The sequence below is a fragment of the Planococcus citri genome, chromosome 5, assembly GCF_950023065.1.
Source record: "Planococcus citri chromosome 5, ihPlaCitr1.1, whole genome shotgun sequence".
Taxonomy (NCBI): Eukaryota; Metazoa; Arthropoda; class Insecta; order Hemiptera; family Pseudococcidae; genus Planococcus; species Planococcus citri.
The window spans coordinates 55,818,939-55,844,579 of record NC_088681.1 but is presented as its reverse complement, the minus strand read 5'-3'; the positions used below and the strand labels follow the sequence as shown (position 1 = coordinate 55,844,579).

The window sequence follows — 25,641 nt, the reverse complement described above, 5'->3', positions numbered from 1 at the left end:
GATTGGATTTATATAACGTGAGTTTGAAGGCTCGATTATGCCAAGTGCTAACATGATTAATAATTCTTGTCTAATACGATCCATTAATGATTTTGCAGGATTGTATTTTGCACCACGGTATTCAATTTCCTCAAGAGGAATATTAAATTCAAACTTCACCTTTTCTCCAACGTAACGGCCTGGGAAACGACTAAATATATCTTTGAATTGAGAAAGTACAGCGAATGCATAATCACACTCAGCTTGGGTAATTTGCCTTTTTTCAACGGCGAGTTTGAGATCTTCCTGTAATCGTTGGATGAAAACAGTTGGACCATCATCTTCAATGCCTTCGGGTAATCGTCGGTATTTACGAGCTAAATTTGCACGATTGAGAATTTTTGCAACTTCAGGCTCAAGTGAGATATCGAGTCTAATTTTATTAATTATTAGCGAGTCTTCGTATTCGTGTGGTTTTAAATACCTTAACGTCTCCTTAGAGTGTTCTGACGTAGGTTGACAATATGCCACGCGCTCACTAATTTCAGGTTTGATTTTTAATAGATCCATAGTTCGAGTACCAATAATAAACGTTTGATTACAACCGGGTAAAACGTAAAATGGGATTTTCAGTTCGTGTTTTCCAAATTTCAATTTTGGAACGATTACGTAATCAGCGGTTTGTATTTCTTTATCATCAGCTAATGTACAATGGACTGGATTGTCCAAATTTATATAATCTATTTCATCTGCGTGTTTTTTCCGCAGGAGATTAGCTGTTTCTTCAGAAATTACATTGGGTACCGCACCGGAATCTAACTGGGTTGGATAAAATGATTCACCTAGACCGAGTGAAACAACACAAGTAATTATTTCTTCTGGTGGATACGTTAATTGATTTTGAACTAATGGATCAACGTGTTTTTTATTATAAACCTGTCTCGACGCTTTCACTTGATGAACTCTCAGCTTCTCATACGAATCTTGACCAGGGCGTTCGTTGATAGGTGGTTCACACATTAGCTTACCGACAGAAATTTTATCGCGAGGGGTGGTACGTCGATCGGGTAATTCAGAAAAATGTGTTATAATACCAGCGATCTCTCGCTTAGTACTTACATGTGGATAATAATTCGTACCTTCTTTTGATAGGTAGAATTTGGACACAATTGGGCTTACATTTTGATCCGCATCTAATGCTGGCACGATCTGATCAGCAGTACGAGCATGACCAGTGGCTTCGAGAAATAATAACGCGGGTTCAAGTAAAAATCTTGCTCCCCGTAGCGAGCAGACTTCACTAAAAATTCGTCGAAACGAATACCATTTTGCACTTGGAACTTTTTCACCGGAGACTGCAGGTTTTACAAGTGGAAACAACACGATGATATCTTTAAAGCCTTTATTGATTATTATTATTAATATTTCATCGAGTTTAGATCGTATCCAATTGAAGTTCGTATTATTATTGTCACGATTTAATTCAGATTGTAGACATGATAGAACCGCATGTGGTTTCGTAAATTTAACTTGTTTAATTGCAGTAATTAAATCGTCAATATGAATACTTTCTCGACGAAATGGTTTACGTCGACGTGCAGTAACGTCAACCAATGAAGAAATAAAATATGCTAGCGAATCTCCAATTACCTCATAGTCTTTTAACGGCGGAGATCCAGTAGCAATAATTGAGTGAGTTGGTAATGTTTCTACTCCTCCGACTCCCCCTCGCTCGAGGACTCGGAGTTCGCTACCTCGTTTTTTGGAGGCTCTTCATTATTAGATGATTTGTTATTAATTTTAGCCAACACGTCCTCAAGCTGCGGTGGATTTGGATCAGGAGTACCGGTTGAATGAATCGGAGGTTTGTACCCAGATGCCCCAGAGCTCGAAGATTTTGAACTATTGTTGGAGTTAGATTGGCCACCACTATTGGAATTGTCGAAATTATTCCTAGATTTGCGAAAACCATGATTTTTCTTCGGAGTTTCGGAATGAGAACTCGTGTTTGGTGTTATTTCGTATGGGCAATCATTATATTCTTCGGTCTTGGTAAGTTCACCTAACTTTTTATCAAATAAATGGTAGTCTCGACGTGCACGGCTATTAAACTTTACTTTTAGATCTTTTGGAATGCGTTCGTATACGGTCTCAATCAACATATGATCAGGAACGTCAGTTTCAGCCAAGATATGAAGCCATTTACGAAGTTCAGCACAGATCTTTTTGGATGAACTGTGATTAATTCGTAATCGCAGAAACGTTTTACGGGCCTCGGTATGTTGCTCGCCATTCCAAAAGTGCTCATAGAAAGATTTTCTTAATTCTTTATACGATTTAATTGGTTTTGTGTTATCTCTCCAGAATTTTGCATCGGTGGTCTGAATGGCTGCTCGAAATAAACGGATCCATTTTTTCTCAGTAGCGTCGTATTCATCCATGAACTCTTCGAATTCAAAAATGAAGTCCACCACCTCGTATCGACGACTATCATCGAAAATGACACCATTACTAATGATGTGTTTGGTTTTAACGTCTTTCTTACCTTTACCAAACTTAATTTTTCGGTTGAGTTTACGACGACGTCTAAAAGCATTACCTTCGCCTTCCTCAACGGAATCAGAAGACTCTCCGTCGTCATCGTCGTCGTCGTCGGTAGATTCAGGTGTTTTAGTTACCTTCTTTGATAACTTTTTACCACCACCTGAGCGATTGGTACGAATAGGTGTTTCATCAGCACCGCCATCTCCATCACCACTATGGTCAGCTCCACCAGAGGATGACGAAGGTATCGTTGTTGAGATAGCACTGGTTGAACCCTGCTGCTGACGAGTCTCATTCAACGCTATAGCTAATTGAGTATAGCCATCTCTAATCGTCTGAAGTTCTCGTAATATGAACTCACGATCTTCGTGCATAAATTGACGTGTATTATTAGACCATGTTTTTAACCTCATCAGCTGATCACCAATCCCCATCGTGCATAGCAAACCAGTATTGTTGAGTTTAAAAGTTTGCTCGGCTTTCGAATTAGCAAGCTTTATTACGCGATCAGTTTCGTCTAATTCAGCGCCGAGTACCTCACGCCACTTATGATCCATTTGTTCCATGTTCTTCTTAAGGAACTGTTGGACTTTACCGAAATGTGTGTTAATATCGTTTACGCTATCAACGTATATTTGATTAACGTCACGGCGTGTTTTGGATAACGATTTTTCGAGTCTCTTAATTCGCTTACGGGCTCCATCATCTTGCATACGATAATGGATTGCGAGCCAATCAAGTAATTTGTTATAATTATCTTGAGTGACTATTTGCACATGAGCAAGTTGGAGATCGATTGGAGGATCTTCCGTATCGAATGCTTCATCAGAATTAAGTGGATCAAAATCGAATTCACTGACATTATCGTTATTGTCATGATTTTCGGCAGTAGGTACTCGTGCTTCTAAACTGACAGTATTATTAGGAGCACTGGCCGCACCATTTCCGCTAGCACCAGCTTGCGTTGAAAAAATTGTGTTGGTACTATTTACCGTAATAGTTGGAGCTACGGTCGCAGCACCAGTTGTACTTGAAGCAGTGGTTACCAAAGTTGTAGTCGGTACAGCAGCTATGGTGGTAGGCGGAGGAAAAAATATACTCGAGTATCGGCGATGACGAGCAGCTGATGATGATGTGAAATGTAAATCAGAATTATCCCATGATAGAGATCGAGCGTTAAATAATGGCATCGTCATATCACGTCGAGTTGCACTGGGAATAGGTGAGATCTCAGGGCGTTCAGTCGACGGAGCTGTTGATTGACGCACCGTCGAACTAGCGACATTTTCCACGGTCGTAACCGGTGAACCAATTACTGTTTCGGGTAAAACTTCAGGAATCAAAGGTACTTTCGACACATCTGTAGGTTGGAATAGTACCCTCGGTGTAACCTGAGTTGGTGGATCTGAGAATTGAACATTTGTCCCAGAAGTGGAGGCTTCCGGTGAACCGTCCATTATACCTCGTTCAATTAATTCTTTCCGAATTTGCTCAAAATTAATTGGCAAATCACTGGTTAGAATTGGATCATCGGGAATTCTTAAATTCCTCATTTGCGCTAAATTACGAGTTATTGCACGGTTTGGAGCGCCTTGGGGAGCTGGTTGTCCCCCTTGCACATCCGGACTATTAGTAGGTGTTTGAGACATGAATACGCTATCTTCGGAGCAAAAGCTCGATAACGAATTTTGTCTTGAAGGATATGGCGAACTCGCGTTGGAATGTGATTTCAAATCACTAGTTACTATGCAGGAATTGTTCGAAACCGTTGAGTTAATTCGTAAATTGTTCATACACTAAGTACGAAACACGTTTTGAATTTCTTCAATAAAACGAAACGAAAATTCAAAGGCACGAATAGTAACGCGAAGCACAATTAACACGATTCGAAAAAATAATTCTTTACTATAACAGCATAGCAGTAGGAACAAAACCACGAATAATTCGATCACGTATGACTTTAACGACGGCATAAGCACCATAAAGGATACGCGAACTGAACACAATGAAGTAAAAAATTATAATGTTTCTTCTTGATTAAATTTACAAGGCTTGCAGACGACACCAAGTACCGATAAATGGAAGGGTTGAATCTATAACAATGGATAGGGCTTATCTCCCACTGCTCGGCGCGTAGGTCCGACTGCAAGGAAATTTTCTACCTATTTAATTGGTAAGATAACGGATGTGATATTTGCCAATTTTCGAATGTAATTATCGTTATCTTTTCGTTGCTGGTTGATATTGTGGTGGATAAAAAACCCTTGGGTTTTTCTAGCTTTTAGTATTACAATAGGCCAGACACTTTTTAATTTATTCTTCCGATAAAAAAAATACAGCAATGCTAACGTCTAGGTAGGAACGTCAGTATTTTTAGTAACAGAATAATAGATTCTAGTTACTTGATTGATTTTGGTGCACAAAATTTTATCTCTGTAGAAATTTTCCCACGACAGTACCTATGATAGGTAGTCTGCATCAGATAACGGGGTTTTTACTACTTATTTTCAACCTACAACGTATATAATTTTTGACATGAATTATACACGAAAATTTGCGAAATGAAGAACTTTACAGATATTTGCACATTTAAAACAACGTCATAATCCCTCAGGACAGCTACACATTGGCCGATGCATACCTATACCCATGAAAATAGACACGTTCGCATAATAACTTGCTCAGTAAATATTTCACTAGGAAGAAATATCTATAATAGGTACAAAAAATCAATTCGTAAATTGAGCTAAATTACCTATAATAGGCTTCAAGATAAAATTTGTTTCAAACTTGCGTTCGTAAATCGCACTACATGGTGATAGGATTTCTCCATATGAAACACAAAAAACACAATTGTATCTAGAGTCTGTTACTACCTACTCGTATGTATAGGCGAACCTACCAGTGACTTGAGGTGTTCTTCACAGAACTAGATACCCAAACACAAACACTTATGTATGTCTAATTACTGGGGCTACTAATCGTATAATAGGCGCAATGACTATCAGTGACTACTTTTCGCTATGTAATATAGAACACACTTTAAAAAAAAGGTTGATCTGGTCTATCTGATCAGTACGTTTGATCTGCGTGAGCTGAATCAGTATCCTATTTGCTAATATGTGTTACATATAGCGCGAAAAATAGAGAACGCTTGCGAATGAGTGAAACATTCGACTTAGGCAAAACAAAGGAAAGAAAAAGCAAAAAAAACTAACCGTAGCTCTTTAGGCGAGGCGTGATGTTAAATATAACGCACTTTTAGATCACTAGTATATCTAAAGGACGTTCCCGGGTTTCGGCACCAAAAATGACGTGCAAGAAAAAATAAATTAAATCTTTTGTCCTAACAGACCTAATATACCATCTCTCACACGCATTTAAAACAACCCTTAGGTTGGCTACCCAAGGGAAGACCTAGCTATCTAGTAGCTTCGCGAATGTCTGGCGAATTACCGCCTCGCCATTCGCTTTTCGGTGAAATAAAAAAAACGTAAGCACTTTTTAAGCACTGGTAAATCCCATATATTTCAGGAATAAAACAAGACAATATATGGGTTAAAACAAAGGAACAAAAAGGCAAAAAATAAGGAACAAAAAGCAAACAAAAATAGTTAACAATGAATGGGATTATCCCAGCGCTACCCTACCAGTCCTATACCCCTCGGTACCGGGCACGAAAGCATCCGAGAGACAGGAGCACCCTCACTCCATACCTACCCAAAAGGTGTAGGTACAAGGTCGGATTCCCTATTCCGTAGCTAGCGGATAGGTAACCCTATGAGCTATGTACTTGCACTCGTGAGCGAAGTACATAGACTGAATTTTGACACGTAGAGCCATCGCGTCGTTAGCCATAATCATAGCTAACGAATCCCTACCTAACAACGTCCCTATACATGCCGTAGCGGATAGGTACGCGGTCTGTTAGGTAGGTGCACTGCTCTAAATTCTAAAAGAAGTTACTTTTCTTCCCCCTTAGAGGAAATAAAAGTTTACTTTTTCTCGCACTACAATTTTATTCGTCTGCAGGTTGATTTTACACGTTTGGAAACAAACATGGTCGAATTCAACATGCTTAATTAATACATATAAACACGAATATCTTATGCACTCTAATTAACTTAGCGTATACCTTCGAAATTTTAAATTTAATTGCTCGTTTTTCTATGTACCTACCTTCTTCGTTATTGTATGGAAATTTTCTAGAAAATTGTTTCTAGTCGTAGGTAATAATAGAATGGTGATTAGAATGGCACGAGTGTTATTTAGAAGTAGATATCAAGTGTAAACAATTTGTATTTATTTTTCGAAATTGGTGCTTGAAAATTCTAGAGTTTTTCATGTTTAATCACAATGGAAAAATTTGTGAAATTTTTGGAAATTTTGTTTGACTGATAAGCACTGTTAATCAGGGGTGCTGTGATCCCCCTGAGCATTTGATGAGTTCCCCCCCTATTTTCAGTAAAACTTTACCCCCCTATACTTCCACAAAAATTTTCCCAACTAATTGGCCAGAGATTGTTCGAACCATTTTTTAAAAACAGAATTTGGAAAAAAATGTTGAATAATTATTTGAGTGTAATTGAAATTTTTCAAGAATGAAGTAGATATGTTTTTAAAATTTCTTGGGTTAATGTTTTCCATTCTAGGAAATGTTTGAAAACTAGAGCAGGAAGTACAATTTAAATCTGCCCGAGCGAAGCGAGGGCGAAAGCTGTGAAAAATTAATAATTCAACATATAAAACAAAGTCATATTTTATTCAAAAAGTTGATTTTCGTTGCTTCAAAATTTTCAAAAATTATGTACATTATACTATAGGTATCTAATCTATATTTTTAAAAATAGGAGTAAAAGCCTGAGCGAAGCGAGCGGGAAAACTTTTAAAAATTCACAATTCCTGAGAAGTAAGACAACATTATTTTTGGTGTGAGGAGTCAATTTTTCTACCCTCCAACTTCGGTCAGAAAAAAGAAAGGGAGAGTGATCTAGCCCGAGCGAAGCGAGGGTGAAAGCCGCGAACAAGTAATAATATGAGGTGGAAAATAAAATAATACCATTTCTGATGATGTACGAGGTATAAACTTTGTTTTCGTGACTTCAAAATTTTTTGTCTTTGGGAGAGTAAATCGAATACCATAAAAGCAGGGATGTCTAGCTAGCCAATAGCCATTAGCCATTAGCTGTTAGCTTATCGAATTTTTGAAGTTTAGCCATTAGCCATTAGCCAGCCAATCAACGAAAACTTTAGCCATTAGCCAGCTTTAGCCAATTGATTTTGGCTAAAAATGATTGGCTAAAATTAAAATAAACAGACGAGTAAATGGGTTTCCTGTGGGTAAAAAAATTAAAATTTGAAAATTAGTGAAAAAACCAAGGGCAATAGACCGAAAAAGTTGTTTGGCATTGGTGGTTCCTCAGTTATTTTTCTTTATTTTTTTATTTTTTTTCAACGCTCGTTGTTTTTCTAGAAAAAAATGAAAAATGAGCTCATAAATTATAATAAATAATGCATGAATGCGAATAATTGTGATTCGCACTGGTGAAATAATAATTATTTCCCAAAACTAGAAATAATATTTATGATGGGAATGTGCTCATTTAGAGGAGGATTTAGAGGGGTCACTCGATTTTTGAAAAATTAGCTAGCTAATAGCCAGCTAATAGCCAGCCAATGAAGAGACATTAGCCAATAGCCGTTAGCTTAGCCAAAGCCCTAAATTTTTCTAGCTTTAGCCGTTAGCTTTAGCCAATCCCATTGGCTAGACATCCCTGCATAAAAGCCCGAGCGAAGCGAGGGCTGAAGCTTTTGAAAATTTGCAATTCTTCAAGAGTAAAACATCATTATTTTTGATGGGAGAAGTCAATTTTTGTTTCCCTTTCCCCTTACTTTGGCCAAAGGAAAGGGAAGTGATCTAGCCCGAGCGAAGCGAGCGAAAAGTTTTGAATAGGTATTTATGTCAAGGAGCAAAAATCAATGGTTCACCCGAGCGAAGCGAGGGAGAAAATTTTTTTGATATTACGAGCAATTATCAATTTTTGCATGGTAAATTATATATTTTTTCTCACTTGGGAGGGGGGGGATAAGATCAATTTAGGGGGGAAGAGAAGAAATGAAAAATTTTTTACTTCCCCCCCCCAAAATTCATTTGATGAGTTACTCATCACGAAACCCCCATTACAGCACCCCTGCTGTTAATTTGACAAATTTTGAAACTTTAAAATTGGATCCTTGAAAAATGCTTAATGGGATCAGCCTTAACAAAGTCATTCGTGAATGTCTTCCTTTTTTTGAAATATGTATCATCCTCAAAATAAGCAAATTATAATATTTTTTTTGTTCAGGTAGGTGACATTGAAGAATGATTCATTCAGAAAAGATTCATTTGTTCATTTTTTTTTTCAGCCGAATGGTTCGTGAACGATTGGATCAAAATAAAAAAATTGATCTGGTGCGAGTTTGTGTAGGTTATTCAACGATGACAAATATTTCTTCAAAATTGAAATTTGAAATCAGTTCTTATCAATTTTTCTACTGATTCCCATTCGCGATAGGAACGTAATGATTTTTTTTTCTGAAATGAGAATGAAACCATTGTGGGATCTTGTTTTTCAGTGTGTTTGCAAATGACGGAGTTTTTTTTTTAAATCATTCGCGAACGACAACTTTTTGTTCTTTTGAAGAATTTTTGCCTGTCATTCATCGTTGGGTTTTCGATTCGTTCGCGAACTATGCGTTTATTTTCATACAAACCAATTTTGATTAAAAAATTTGATTTTTAATATCAATAAGGTTCGCGAACGATTTGTTCGAAATGGGCCTTTTTGCCAAGTCAACATCATTTGTGAACGAAAGAATCAAATGAACAGTTTAAATTCTTTTGGAACTGAAAAATTGTTATCTTTCAGTCAAATCGCTTGTAAACAATTCGATCAAAAATGTCTTCAAAATGAACCACAAGATCGCTGGATTCTTATTTTGTTCACGAACGATTCATTCATTTTTTTCCAACTGCATAATTAGCCACAGTCATGATTAGAAATTTTAATGTATTTTTTTTATTTAATAAAGTACGAGACGTGAGTGATTTTGTAACTGATTCGTTCGCGAACGATTTGTTTTTGAGCAGCTCACTCTCAAATCGTTCTTAAACAATTTACGTGAATTTTGGATTATTTATTCTTGATTGATGAAAATTGATTGAATGATGTGTTTTGATCAAATCATTCAGGAACGATTTGGCTGGAAAAACAATTTTCCAATTCTGTTGAGCAAAATTCGAATCAATTTTTGAGAACGTTTTTTTTTTTCAATATTCAGCTCTTCGTTGAGTCAAAATCATTTGCAAAAGATTGAATTAACTTTTGTGTAGTTTCAATATTCTTGAAGTCAAATTTTTTCAAAGCAAAATTGTTCGCAAATAATTTGCTTAAAATTTAGCTCTTTGCTGGGTCAAAATCGTTCGCGAACGATTGAATCAAATTTTGCGTAGTATCAATGAAGTCGAATTTTTTTTAGTCAAATCGTTCGCGATTGATATTTGGTCAAAATTCAGCTCTTTGATGGGTCAAAATCGTTCGCGAACGATTGAATCGAATTTTGCATAGTTTTAATGAAGTCGAAATTTTTTTAGTCAAATCGTTCGCGATTGATTTGGTCAAAATTCAGCTCTTTGATTGGTCAAAATCGTTCGTGAACGATTGAATAAAATTTTGTGCAGTTTCAATTCACAGATCGTTTGCGAATGATTTGGTCAAAATTCAGCTTTGTGATGGGTCAAAATCGTTCGCTAACGATTGAATTAAATTTTGTGCAGTTTCAATTCACAGATCGTTCGCGAATGATTTGGCAAAAATTCAACTCAGATAGATCCAAATCGTTCGCGAACGACTGAATCAAATTTTGTGCAGTTTCAATTTTTTACAGATCGTTCGCGAATGATTTGGCCAAAATACAGCTCTTTGATGAGTCTTGGGTCAAAATTGTTCGCGAACGATTGAATCAAATTTTACATAGTTTCAATGAAGTCGAAATTTTTTTAGTCAAATCGTTCGCGATTGATTTGGTCAAAATTCAGCTCTTTGATGGGTCAAAATCGTTCGCGAACGACTGAATCAAATTTTGTGTAGTTTCAATTCACAGATCGTTCGCGAATGATTTGGTCAAAATTCAACTCTGATGGATCCAAATCGTTCGCGAACGACTGAATCAAATTTTGTGCAGTTTCAATTTTCAATTCGTTCGCGAATGATTTGGTCAAAATTCAACTCTCTGATGGATCCAAATCGTTCGTGAACGACTGAATCAAATTTTGTGCAGTTTCAATTCACAGATCGTTCGCGAATGATTTGGTCAAAATTCAACTCTGATGGATCCAAATCGTTCGCGAACGACTGAATCAAATTTTGTGCAGTTTCAATTTTCAATTCGTTCGCGAATGATTTGGTCAAAATTCAGCTCCTTTGTTGGATTAAAATCGTTCCCGAACGACTAAATCAAATTTGTATAGTTTCAATTTTATTTTGAAGTGAAGAATTTTTTCCAGTCATATTGTTTGCAATTAATGATTTCGTCTAAATCCAGGTCTTTGAGCAGTGTCAATTTTTCAAAGTACCTGAGAAATTTTGAACTGTGTAATTTTTTATGAATCATTCACGAACGTAGAATTCTCATCATCGCGAACTATAATTAATTTTCATCCAAAAAATTTTTTCCATCAAGATTCGTTCGCGAACGATGCTTTATTTTTTTCAACATGTCACCAGCAATAAAAAGTTTTGGTTTTTGATTTAATTACGTGTGAGAGTGATATTTCAAGTAATTCGTTCGCGAATGATTCGATTCATTATCAATTATTTGCAGGCTTTTGTCATTTGAGCAGCAAGTTTTAAAAATCGATCGCTCGGTTTTCAATTCTTTCACGATCAGGTATATTGTCATTTTTTGGTCGAATCGTTCGCGAACGAATTTTTTTTCTTGAGTACGAGTAATTTTCTGAAGTAGGTAAATTTTGAGAATTTTTATTCAATTTTAGGATTGTTCAATGAGGAAGGATTCATTTGGTCAATTATTCGATTCGAAAATTAAAAATATTGCATTCACGAACGATTCGATCGAATATAAAGACAAAAATGACAAAATCGATTCTTCAAGCATCAACCAATGAAAAAAAAAAAACAAGGAAGAAACACTCGATACACTTCGAAACCAATTCTTTCATCTTATTCCTCCAATAATTCGTTATAAATTACTTTTCTCATTCGTATCTCGAATACTTCTGTATTGATTTACGATATACCTACATATTTTCACATTACGTGCATTTTTCACGTCGTCTTATATTATACTCTTAGTCGTCGAAGAATCATCGCTAATGGTGTGATAACAACTCGAAAAGGATGACAATAGCGTACGTGTGACCATTTCCAATCAGCACATATTCTATAATACCTGAGCCAAGTGACACTGAATAGAATACTCTCTCGAGCCGACCTTGAATTTATATCACGTACGACGTGCCCGAATGTGGCAATTCGTTCGTTCGGAATCGATTAAACGATAAACGATTCCATTCTGTAATTACGTCAATGTACTCGCCTCCTAGTCCTATCTGCTCCTATGTTATTGACTTTTACGTATTCCGTCCCAAGATGTAAACAAACATAGGTGGAGCAATAATTAACCATACCTATCGGAAACACCAGCAACAACGATGATCTACGCCAATTTTATTCCTCAGTGCGCCCTTCAAACCTACAACGAGCTTCAGCTCATAGGGACTCTATGGACTCGAATGCGAGAATCGAAAACGGAAATTTTACATAAACGAGGAACCGGTTCGAAATCGTTCCCTGAACCCTTTGCTAACGGCACAGCTCGAACGTCTCCGCTAAATCCAATCTTATCGACAATATTTATATACCTAAACTACGTCCTTCGATTAGACAACCATGTCAGGCTTCCTGAATAGGTATTTGTACTTTGTTATTCAAAATGCTGTGAATTTTTTTTTTTCAACGTGATACATTGACGTATGAAATGACCCTTCTTTGATACGGTTTCTGCGAAAATCCACTTTTACGACACGATGCTTAAAATGTAAATTTTTTCACGAGAGTTGTCACCTTTTTTTTTTTTTTTCTGAAAAGTGACCTTGTCTCCATGTCAAGAAACTTTATGGGCTTTGAACTCGTCTACGATGATATTAGTTTGAAAAATTTTCTTTCTCGAGCCGCAATTACTCGTATATTTTTTGAAATTTACTTGGCCTCCGGTTATATACCTTATATAGTTTACAACGACATCGCTGGCAAATAATTCCATACGCACGAATAAAGCTCACGACGAATTTACGTGCTCGTAAAACAAATGAAAAGCTCCATTCGCATCTACGTAGGTACGTCGTGTTCTCAAAGAAGGAACAATACTTCGCTTTTATATACGAGCAAACTCTCAAACTTTTTACTATTTTTATTTTTTACTTTTTGCAGCACACGGCGCAAAAGTAATTACTTTACGAAGATTTATTCATTGTTAAAATACCCTTATTTGTCTGCTGCGGAAAAAAAAATATTAATGTAAAACGACAATAAATGACAATTCGCGTCTTGTGTACGAGATTACTTCAATAATAAAAGTTTAATTGAAGCTTATAAAAAGCACCAGCAATACGAACAACGTTTCGAAATCACTTCGACAAAATGGCGGCTGGCTCACAGAGTAAAAAACAATCCTATAGGATTAAAAAGAATGGAAAATGAAATTTCAAAGTATACGAGATTTCCCTTCATTCCCCTTCTTTCAACCATATCTCAGCCTATATTATACGATTGTGTAGTGAACTCTTGTATTGGAAAACATCGCCTGCTGTCGCAAAAAAAAATAATTAATTAAAATTTTTTTAAATACTCTACAGTCTTTAATTCGTCGTTGCCTTTACGTCGTACTATAGTTGTGTATTATCATTCGAAAGTTCGAACGTGCTTTCTCGTTTAACTCGTTCTTAAAGTCTTCTTCATCTTCTCAAGTTCTCAAGTTGGAAATTAGTCGAGAAAGAAAATCCTCTGCCCCCTTCTCTCCCTTACCCACTGTGCTTACAGTATATAGCGAGGGATGGTTTACAAATACAGCTTACGTTCACGATTAGAAATTAAATTGTTAATGGTGGGTTTTTGCACCAAAAAAAAGAAAAAAGAGAGGGCTATACGAAGGTGAAAATTCGCGTAATTGTAATTTGTTTTTAATGGATTTGAACGCGTGTAAAAGTAAATGAAGAAAAATCGACTGAAATAACATCGACGTGGCTAATCAACATGTCAGTAATTGTGAAAAATACACCACGAGCTTTTAAAAATAGCGGGTATTTTTCTAAATTATGGTGCGTATTTGCTGCCGCGCCGTCGGTTTAAGCGATGTTTTTGGAGACCTTTTTTTTCTCAATTTTAATCAATTAAATGGCCGAAGGATTCGACCGAGGGAATAATTTCCAGTAAGGTTGGTTTTGATGAGGAGGGGAAAAGTCTTGGAAATCGGTTTGCGTTTTTTTTTTCATCTTGATTTTAAATTGAATTGTAATTTTAACGAGAGTTTGGCAAAAAAAGTAGTAAATTTTGCTCACTGTTTTTGATTCTGAAATTTAATGCAAGTTTGCTTTTTTTTTTAGTGGTCGATTCGAAGAAAAAAATTCAATTTAAACGAGCTTCTCAAATTGCGTTGAAAAATCAACAAATTTAAATTTCACAATTTTTTTTCGGTTTTTAAGAAAATGGAGAAGACCGAAAAATCAGTTTTTTTTTAAATTGAAATAAAGTGGTGCGTTTTTTTTTCTCGAAAAACTATTATAGGAATTAATGATTTTAAACTTTAATTTGTGTATTTGCTATGCAGATGAAGCCTGAAAAAAGAGCTCGTTTTATGATTACAGCTTATCGAGTGAACTTTTTTCACGAGTAACGCTGCAAATGAAATAGTAATTTACTCAATGACATTAACTGTACTGAAAGTCGTTCATTATGTATTCATTATTCCAGCTGTGAAATTTTTTTTCTAAAGGAGAAAGAAGAGGAGAATTTTTAAACCAATGTGTAGTTTGAATATCGAATTCCCATTTTCTCTTGGTGATAATAATTAAACTCATTTTTAATCGAAATCATTTTAATTAGGATGAAATTTCACCTTACGTGTATCATTTTGTGCTTTCGATTTGTAGGGAGAGAAAAAAATGGAGAAATATGGTGCATGTTTTTGGAAACGATTTTCAAGGGAAATGGTGTTGAAAAAGCAATTTTTCACTTCTTGTTTAGTGGGTTATTTTTGATTTATAATTTTACAATAAATGAAAGCATGCGCTACGAAGTACTGCAGGTGAATTTCAAGTCGTTTTGGAGCATCCATCGATTTTTTGAAAATTACTGGAGCCTCCAGAAGATTTTTGAAACTTGAAATTCCCTAAAAATTTCATTAAACGGAGATGGAAAGTCGAAATTCATTCTGCAAACTAATTTCAATACGCTACGAAGTAGTCTGCTGGTGGATTTCCTGTCGTTTTGGAGCCTCCAGCGACTTTTTGAGAGGTCGTATGGTGTTTTTTTGGAAAATTGAAATTTCCAAAAAGTAATTGGAAGCTTCAAAATCATTTAAAATTATTTGAAACCACCATATAGTCGACTTCATAATATCGTATTGAAATTAGTTTGCGAAGTAAATTTCAGCTTGCCAACTCCATTTAGTAAAATGTTGCGGGAATTTCAAGTTTCAAAAATCTACTGAAGGCTCCACTAATTTACACAAAGTCGCTGGAGGCTCCAAAATTATTTGAATCCACCTGAAGTCGTCTTCAGAGGGTGTTAAAATTGGAGTGTAGAGTAAATTTCAGTTTTCCATCTTCATTTGATGAGATTTTGTGAAAATTTAAAGTTTCAAAAATCTGTTGGAGGCTCCAGGAATTTTCAAAAATTCGCCAGCGGCTCCAAAACGACTTGAAATTCTCCTGCAGTACTTCGCAGTGCATTGAAATTAGTTTGCAGAATAAATTTCAGATTTCCAACTTCATTTTGGTGAAATTTTGTGGGAATTTCGAGTTACAAAAATCTGCTGGAGGCTCCAGAACTGCTCAAAACGGTTTGAAACAGTTTTCAATCGATTTGGCATGTCGAAAATAGGGTGTATACCACATTTCAGCTTTCTTGATCAATTTGGTAAAATTTTGATTTTTTCCCTCATTTTTGGCCTAAATTTGATTTTCAAAAATTGACCAAAAATCGAAAAACGCATTTCAGCATTTGAAATTTTGACAGGTGATTAATTTTTGCTTGATCTTTCGATCTACCTTTGTACAGTTTGAAAAATTTTCGTACAAGTCCTATGTTGGAACGCGAAATCTGCGATTTCGGCTGACCTGTCAATCAAAATGGCCGCCATTTTGTAAGTAGGGCCACTTTTTTCTGAGTACAAGGGCTAGAAATGTTCCTTAGGACTACCCCTTTAGGAAAAAAGTTGTCCTGGGGGATCGACGGGGGGGGGGGTGCAATAGATCCTTAAGCGGGCTCCCCGACTACGAGTATAACATTCTTTTAGGAAACTGGAATTTCTCAAAAAATTTCTGGAGGCTCCAAAACGGCCTAAAACTATCTCCAGTCATTCCAGCTCGCAGAAAATAATTGAAGCATAAAATGAATTTCAGACTTTTTGATCACACGGTGCGATAAAGTGATTTTTTTAAATTTTAAATTTGTAAAATTTGCTGGAGAAAAAAATGGCTTTGAAGTGGTAGACGATCACGATGTGATCAATTTTTATGAACATTTTGAAAATTTGAAGTTTTCAAAACATGACCGGAGGCTCCAGAGCGATCTAAAACTGCCTCCAATCAACTCAGCATAATATTGAAATTTGGCAATAAAGTAAATTTTAGCTTTTCAATCTCATTGAGTAAAATTTTAAGGAAATTTGAACATTTAAAAATCTGCTTGGAGACTCCAGAACTGCTCAAAATGGTTCGAAATCGTTTCCAATCGATTCGGGTGATCGAAAACAGTACATATAACAAATTTTAATTCTTTTGGGACAATTTCTTCGGTAAAATTTTGATTTTTCCTCAATTCTGGTCCAAATCTGATTCTCAAAAATTCACAAAAATCGAAAAATTTCGCTTTTTGGCTCCTGAAAATTTGGCTAGTGATGTATTTTTGTATGCTCTTTCAATTTATCATCGTATGGTTAAAAAAAAAAAAAGGTCAAAATTATTCTCTGGGGTTCGTTTTTCATGTTTATTATTTTTTTTCGGTTTTGGAATTAAAAAATTTGTAGGTTATTCAATCTTCTTCCTCCTCCTCATTCCCCTACTCCTCCTTCTCCTTCCTCCTCTCTTCCTCAAATTGGAGTAGGTACTTGCTACTTACATATGTACTTGAATTCTCAAGTCAAAAAACTTTTGAAATAAGTAAAACTAGTTTGATTGCTTAGGATACGAACAAATTTGAACTTTGGAATATAAGACTCACACCCCCCCCCCTCCTTTGATCCTAGTTTTATAAAAACATGTCAATAGTTTCGTATACTAAATGATTGACGTTTGAAAAATGCCCCCTCTTCTATTTTGTGTGTAACTGGTTGAGTATTGGAAAAATTAGTCTAGAAAATTCAGAGAATTTAATTTCTTTGAAAAATTGGACACTGTCGAATTTAAACCTTGGAAAATTGTCTGGAAAAACATATTATGAGGTACCTATTTCATATTTGTTCAAAAATAAATTCCATCAACAATTTTTGGTAAAATCATTTTTTAAAAAACGTGATAAATTTTGATTTTTTTACGTTATTTCTTTCTCTGTCAATAAAAGCTCAATTTTCTAAAAAGTTGAGTTGACACTTCTGGGGGGGGGGGGGGGTGGTGACGAAGAAACAACAACATTAAGTAGTGATAAAATGGATGTTTTTGACTTGATTTTTCAGTATATTTTTTTTTCAAATCCTAGAGATGCTCGTAAGGCAGCAATTTTTGTTAGAAAAAAAATTTATGCATGGTTTTTCTCACTCCAATAAGATCATGTTTGGTCATTGACCCCCCCCCCCCTCATCCTTTTCTTTCTCAAGATTAAAAACACATATACGTACGATTCATCCTAGTCCTATGAATCTTCTAAAATTATTTTCTAAACAGAAATTATTCTCTAATACCTTCTCTTCAATTTCAATTCTCACGAAAATTTCATTTGGAGCAACCCTTGCCCTTCAAATTGGAAAAATATCCCTAAAAAAACATTAAAATTATTTTTTTATTTTTTCATTTTTCCGAAAGTTTCATGGATCAATGAACTTTCCTTTCGGGATTGTTACCCTCGCCCCTCACCACTGCTCCTCCATTGGTTCAAAAAATTTCAAACTTGGGAAATTCTACTTTTATCTTCAATAAAATTGATTCGATTATTTCGTCTCAATTACGTACAAAAAGGAAGCAGATTATCTAATAGGTGAACTTTTTTCGCCAAATTGTCTATTTCAACGATAAAATCCTCGATACCAAGTACGTACCTACCTGAAATGACGTGTTACTCGTTGAATTTTTTGGGATTTTCCTCGTTCGTTGGCGATTGTTTAATTCAGCTCACGAGTTGAATCGAACGTCATAAATGAAATTAGGCCCATAAGAGAGTGTTGTATTATTGGACCGAATTGAATGATCGAATGAAAACGAGGGTAGAATTTCGATTCGAATGCAGCATAACTCGTACGTTTGACCTACCTAGCAATTTTCCTCTCTCTCGTAAACCGAATTCGGTTTGTTTTTCGTTCAATTTTCATTTTCTATTTCTACTCGTTCCTTGTTGAAGAGGGTAAAAAAATTGCGCTCGAGTCGTTTGAAAATTTTTCGTTCGACGTGACGACGAGTATAAAATTAATCCAACTTGTGTAATTGCATCGAGAATACACCTTGGCTTCGGTTTCACGTGTAAATTGCACGTAATCAACAAGCGAATTAGGAGCTTTGATTACGAAAGTTGTACTCGAGAGAGCTTGGTTCAGCGACGTCGTCGGCAATTTTATCATCGAATGAGGCGGCAACACTGTCGGCAAATTGCTGATAGTAGATGCGCGCGTTTTCTTATTGCCTTGTGTTTTTAAAGCGTACGGAAATACATATCTAGAGTGTTTTGTGTTTTCAGTTTTATTCGTTCATCGTGTCGAGTCAACTCGTCGACAGCCTATTTCCATTAAATTGCCCGTTTTTGCCCTTAAAAGAAATAATTTTCGGGACGAATTTTTCACGCTCTCGCAGCATTTTAGTTACGGTTTATTTGAGATAATTTTTTCGAAGAAATTTGACGTGATTGTGTGTTTTTTTTCTCTCAATTTTCAGTGTCGGTGAATATTTTCGGCTGTGGTGTGCGGATGATAAATTATTGGCGGTCAGGTCGAAGAAATTATGATGGATGTGTTGCTGGTATCGAACTTCATCGCTGGTACGTACCATGATTGTGCATAATTAACGTGTACAACTATACGATTTAGCATGAATAATTTTTTTCTTTATTATTTATTTTAACTTTATACCCTATGCCGTGTTTATGACAATTAACCGAGCGTATCCTTCGGTATTTTGCACGCTATTTGCATCTCTCGTGTAGGTACCTGTACCGTGACCACGCATCTCCCATCTCATTTACGTTTGTAGGTATTACGATTACCTATACCTACCTATACAAATTGGTATAAAATTTCAATCGGAATGTCGAATGAAATACCTTGTACGCCGCAGCAATTTTAGCGAATAGTTCCGGATGTTTTTAAAATTCCTAAAATAATCGAATTTCGAACCGGCGGCTCCTGTGCCAGGAGGAGGTGGATTTGGCAGTATTTTGTTTTCGCGTACGTACGTATCAAGGTAACTCGAAAGGAAATGAAATTCCGGTTGATGCAATAAGTGTGCCCGGTTCTGTATAGAGCGAGTTTTTTTTTCGTCTCTTTATTACGAGCTGTAGCTCGTATCGAGTATAGAAATCGAAAGTGAACCGAACCCGAGCACGTGAGTTTGGTGATGGAAATGTTGCTGGGGTAAATGATTACAAGTTGCGGAATATCTTGTGGATTGTGGATGTGATTACCGTTATTTAAAGTTGGTTGTGGGTTGTGTTGAGGTGTAAAGGAAGGTGGTGAGAGTGAGAGTGAGGGGTGGAAAAAGGATCGAGTTGTGCAGGGATGATCTGTGAAGTTGCTTAGTGCTAAGCTGAAGGCAGTTTGATTATTTTTGAGGCCATTTAAACTGGTTTTGAGATGAAAGAATGGTTGATGTGAAAATTTAGAAAAACTAAGAATTCAGGTCTTGATAAGTTGTCTTTCGAAATTCATTGTTAACTTCACTAAAGGTAATTGAAGTGACCCCCAGGATTTATTTTTCACCTAGCAAATCACCTCACTCTCAGAAACAAAAAGAGCCTCAAAGATGACCAAACCAGGATGGCTCAAGCGAATGATCCTTCAAGCCGAATGAAAGTACTGAGAAGTATAATTAATGATTCCATTTCCCAAGATGAAGGAAATTGCTCTGCACACGAAAAAAAAAACAGAAATTTGGTTGAAATTGTTGCTTGATGGCTCAAATCTTCGAAGGCAAATGAACTGTCTTATAAAATGAAGCTTAAGAATGGTTCCAAGACCTCCTATTGTACGAAATTCGGATGGAAACGTCGCTCAATGAGGAACACTTACCCAAATTTTGAAAAAAAAATGAAAAAATTAATTAAGGTGATGAGTACACTTTTACCCTCAGTTATCAAAAAAGTATTTCTACGGTTCGATTTCTTTGAAAAAAATTCCATTTGACATTTGACAGTTGCCAGTATAACATTGTCTTTTCTAGTTGTATTTTATTGTTCGCAATATTTTGGGACCAATTTGAATTTTTCCTAATTTTCTAGGCACTTAAAATTGAAAAAATTGAAAAAAAATGAGAAACCTTTTTCTCTTGTTCTGCAATTTGGTGAGTTGAGTGAAATTTTGTGAAATTAAACACCCAAAACAATTTAATTTTATTTCACTTTTAATAAAAAAAATCAATGGTAGAAAAATTGACTTCTCAAAAAGGAACTTTTTGATTGAACTGGCACTCTCTGATTTGAATGAAACCAGGGTGGGTTTAAAGGGGATGTCTTAGAACTTCCAGAATCATAATTTTAGATCCTGAAGTTGATTTTTGAATTTTTGAAAAATTATTGAAAATTTTCGTAATTCAAAAAAATTGCTTCAAGAGCAATTTCTCAACTTTTTTTTGACGAAATATGAATTCTTTTGAGCAGAGTGAACCAACGTGAATAATTCCTTCAATTCAACTCTCACACATCAACAACTGCACAGGTTTTGCGCTATTCTGGAGCCTCCAGCGGGTGTTCAAATATCTCCAGAAATTTCAAATCGCACTGGAAGGGCCAAAAATGAATTTTTAAAACAATCAAGAAGATGTCCAATAAGCGTCGATGAAAGTTATTGGTTCTCAAGTTCATTTTTGGCCCCTACAGAGCGATTTGAAATACTTTTTGGAGAAACTTGACTATTGAGGAATTGCTGGGTACTCCAGAATTGCTCAAAACTGGTAGTTTTTTGGGCCGGGAGGGGGGAGGGAGGGGTTGAGAGTCAAATTGGAGGAATCATTTACATTGGTTCACTTTGCTCAAAAACATTTACATATTATGTTTCATAATGAAAATAAAAGTTTGAAAATTGTCTTCGAAACAGCTGTTTTGAATCTTTAAAATTTTCCAAAATTCGTCAAAAATCTAAAAATGAATTTTAGGACTTGAAATTTTGGTTTCCTGGGATTTGGGACATGCTCTTCCGATCTCGCTGGGGTTCGTTCAATTAGAGAGACAGTGCAGGATTAAAAAGTTCCCTTGTCAGATCAAGATGATGTTGTTTTGAACTTTTGAACGCTTTTGCAGACTGATTCAAGTTCTATTGCATTTTTTCAGTTTTCAAAAAATTGTTAAAGATAGAAAAATTGATCTGAGAAATTTACAGAAATGGAACCAAATTATTGAAAAAAATGTAAATTGTTTGTGCAAAACTGCCATTATTTAAAATTTAAAATTTCGTTTGATTTTTTTTTCAATGTACATTTCCCTCCAAAAAAATGAGAATTTTCGCAAAAAAAAAAGGTTCTCTTGCACTATTTGCAAGGTTTTGACCAAAGTTCAATGAATGCTACGTTGCTACGCTTAAAGAACCAATATTTCAGTGCTGATTTCTTTTTGATTCTTTTTCTCTTGGGATATTTTAAAACGTATTTCATCTTCCCATCTGAAAAAATTCATGGAAATTTTATGGAAGTTGAAAGAGTTGGGAGTTTTTTGGCTATGAATTAAATAATTGTTTGAATAATATTGATTTTTTCGTAATTTGGGGGAGGGGGGTAGAGACATTTTGAAATGTCTTGAAAACTGAAATGGTAAAATGGGGGTAATGGGAGAGGATTCATGATGAAATTTCACATCTTGTGGTGCCCCACAGTGGGATGTGCAAATATTTAGGAGGAAAAAAATCAAGAAATCGAAAAAAACGAACTACACTAATATGACCAAAACTCAATCCCAACGTGTACTATAACCCTCGAATGATTTGCTTTCACTTGTGCTGGCAGTATGAACGCATGTTATGTTGCTATGGTAGTGTGTTGAATAGAAGCACCTGGTTTCATGACAAGATGCACTTGTTTGAACATGCGTGAATTTTCGTGACATGTGCGTTGATGTTGATACTGTTGGAGCTTTCTTGTAGCATTTTTAACGTAGATTTCAAAAATATGCTTGTTTTTTAGTTTCGATGTTCCATAGGCCGAGTAATCTTTAATTAAAGTCAGTACATTTTACTGTGTAAATTCAACATAAACTTCGAATTATAAAAAAATCCTTGATGTTCCTTAAAAAACTTTTTTCATGAAAAGTATCACTGAAATGTGTGCTTTTACATGCTTTTATCAGTTTTTGCCACAACTCGCCACCTTGGGCAAAAACAGGAAAAATACAACCAAAACTGATGTATTATTGCTACAAATCATCAATTTCTTGGAAATAAGGGTTTGGTGGGTAAAAATATGACCAGTGATGTTATGAGCACATGCTCGCTACGCATATGGGCGGATTTATGTCTACTAATTTTGACCAAATGCGCGAAATATATGCGTGAGAAAAAAACATTTGACACATTGTAGGCCAGAAGGCCACCTAAAACAAGCGTAATTCAAAAAAAAAAGTTCAGTAGTCGATCAACAAAATAGCCTTGTTATTGTACATACATAGGTACTAATTCAGTCAAATAGGGATTTTACCTGGAATAAATTTGGGGAAAATTTTTTTTTACCACAAAATTCTCAGGATGGTGTCCTAAATGACATACTAAAACCCACCCTAAATCCGCGTGGAGCTTCTCCCCCCCAGACCCACATTTGTGCCGCTTAGCACAGTTTTTCGCAATCTTCTCGCGAGGAGTTGATTTTAAACCGAAAATATAGCTTTATTTTTGTATTCAATGTCAAGTTTCCGATCTAGTGATATATCAGCTGTCCTTCTACTCTCAAGGGGGTGGGGCTAGAACCATTCAAATAAGGGAGGTTTCCTGAAAAACACATAAAGGCTATAGGCGCCTAAGAGGTGTGAAATGGTCCCCGAAAGTGTTCGAGTTGATATTAGCATGGAAGATGGGTATGGTACCATTGAGAAACTTCCACGTAAAAAATTGCAGGTCCACATCCTCTCTCCTTTTTGAGGAACCCCTCCTTTTCTGAAATTTCAATAACACTTTTCTGAGCCCCATTTCAACCAATTTTGAAAATTTTTCAGTATGTTATGTATAATCCTTAGTAGGAAGTTTCTCAATGGTACCTATCTACCATGCTAATATCAACTCAAGCGCTTTCGGGAACCATTTCACCTCTCTTAGGCGCCTATAGCCTTCATGTATTTTTCAGGAAGCCCCCCTTATTTGAATAGTTGTAGCTCCACCCCCTTGAAGGTAGAAGGACAGTTGATATGTCACTAGATCGGGAATTTGACGTAGAACTCAAAAATAAAGCTATTTTTGACGTAAAATCAACCGCCGAGGATAAAACTGCAAAAAACCCATTTTGGGGGGCTTCAACCCCCCATAAAAAAATTAGCAAGGGGTCTGTGGGGTGGTAATTCTCAGGGATTATTCAGGGGACCACCCTAGGCGGCAGAAAATGTGGGTCTGGGAGGAGAAGCTCCACGCGGATTTAGAGTGGGTTTTAGCATGTCATTTAGGACACCATTCTAAGTAAGCATTTTTGTGCAAAAAATATTTTCCCCCAATTTATTCCAAGTTGAGTTCTTGTATGAGCTAATTTGACTAGATAATACAGACATCCACAAATTTTCAACTTTTCGAGTTTTTACTTCCTCCCCCTGCCACTTCTTTGTGGTTTTGAGTTAAAATTTCTTTAAAATCGTGTTCAGCGCATCAAAAAACCTACATTTAGACACCCCACATGAAAATGTTCAAAATTTTGAGTTTGTACCCCTCCTCCTACCCCTCCTTTGGGGTTTTGAGTGAAAATATCTTCAAAATCGTGTTCAGCGCATCAAAAAACCTACATTTAGACACCCCACATGAAAATGTTCAAAATTTTGAGTTTTTACCCCCTCCCCCTACCCTTCCTTTGGGGTTTTGAGTAAAAATACCTTCAAAATCGTGTTCAGCGCATCAAAAAACCTACATTTAGACACCCCACATGAAAATTTTCAAAATTTTGAGTTTTTACCCCCTCCCCCTACCCCTCCTTAGGGGTTTTGAGTGAAAATACCTTCAAAATCGTGTTCAGCGCATTAAAAAACCCCTATACCCCAAATTTCAATTTTTTTCCTCCTAAATATTTTCACATCCCACTGTGTGCCCCTTTCAAATTTTCGCCAAACACTTGGGAAAACAGCTCAAAAATATCTTTTTTTCTTGCAAAAGTTTTCAATTTTTTGACATGCTGTGTATTTTTAATCACCACAATTTGTTTCCTGACTCGTTCTCCCTCCCCCAAATTTTTCACAAAAATTGTAGGAAGCCAGAAAAAAGGTTTCATGACTGGTCGTGGAAAACACAGAACTATTTGAGGTGTCCGATCAATTTTTTTAAAACTTAGCTCGAAAATTCCTTTTTTGAGGACTTCAAAAATTTGATAATTGGACTACCGAAATTTCCTCTATAGTGTATCCTATGGATTTCCTGACTTGAAAACTCAAACTGAAAATTAATTCTGAGCTCAGATGAGTTAGCAAGATTTTATTAATCAGCATTATTATTATATTTATATTTGAATTACAAAATAATTTTGAGAAAAAAAGTTTTCAAAGAAAATAATTATTTTCTCAGTATTTTATTCCTTGACTTTTGAACTAAATCTCATGAAATGAAAAATACAAAAATAATTCATAATTATCATTTTACGAATCTAATTTTTCAATTTTTTATTTCAAGAAGAAGCCTGAACATTACTCTTCCCCTCCCCCCCACGTCCCTACAAAAAAATCCCAAAACATCCTATGTTCGTTCTTTTTCTACGTTCCTGTTTATGGGTTCTCTTTTCCCCTATATTCCAAAATCTGACTTTAATCTTCGATAAGATTCTAATCTATATCGAATATAATTCTTGAAATTTCAAGTACCTATATGATTGCGATTGGTATAATTTATTAATACTTATAGAAGACCCTTAAACTATACAAGGTAGTTATATAATTGATAAAGGTGTAAATGAAAATTTAATGTACTTCGATCAAGAAATCGCATCATATTTAAATTAGTACACCACATATTCATTCGTATAATATTACGTATAAGTATATTAGTGATAATATAGCACCGAATTAAATAAATAATACGAACTTAGGTCGCTGATAAGGATTCAAATCCGTTCATGGGTCGTTAACGAATAAAAGAATAATCATTTTCGAAATTATTTTACATCACAGAACTTTGTAACCGGTGTAGTTTCACTTACCCCTTTCCCTCGAAACAAAAATGTGTGCTACTGAGTATAATGTCTAAATCGATAAGCACTTTGTCAAACGATAATATTCGTTCTCTATCTCTTATTTTTCTCTTATATTTTCCCCTCTC

The 25,641-nt window shown here is 35.7% G+C and overlaps 1 protein-coding gene across 3 annotated transcripts in view; it reads left to right on the top strand.

Annotated features, from left to right (window-relative positions):
• The window catches only part of LOC135847171 (uncharacterized), a 354,358-nt gene that overhangs the window by 39,542 nt on the left and 289,175 nt on the right, over nucleotides 1-25,641 (top strand). The window contains exon 2 of one of the 3 annotated variants that reach the window (XM_065366607.1): nucleotides 18,884-18,986. The gene's annotated coding sequence lies outside the window, so the exon portion shown is untranslated. Of the gene's footprint in view, nucleotides 1-18,655; nucleotides 18,987-25,641 lie in introns of those variants that run through there. The other 2 variants (XM_065366608.1, XM_065366606.1) reach the window with 2 other exon arrangements.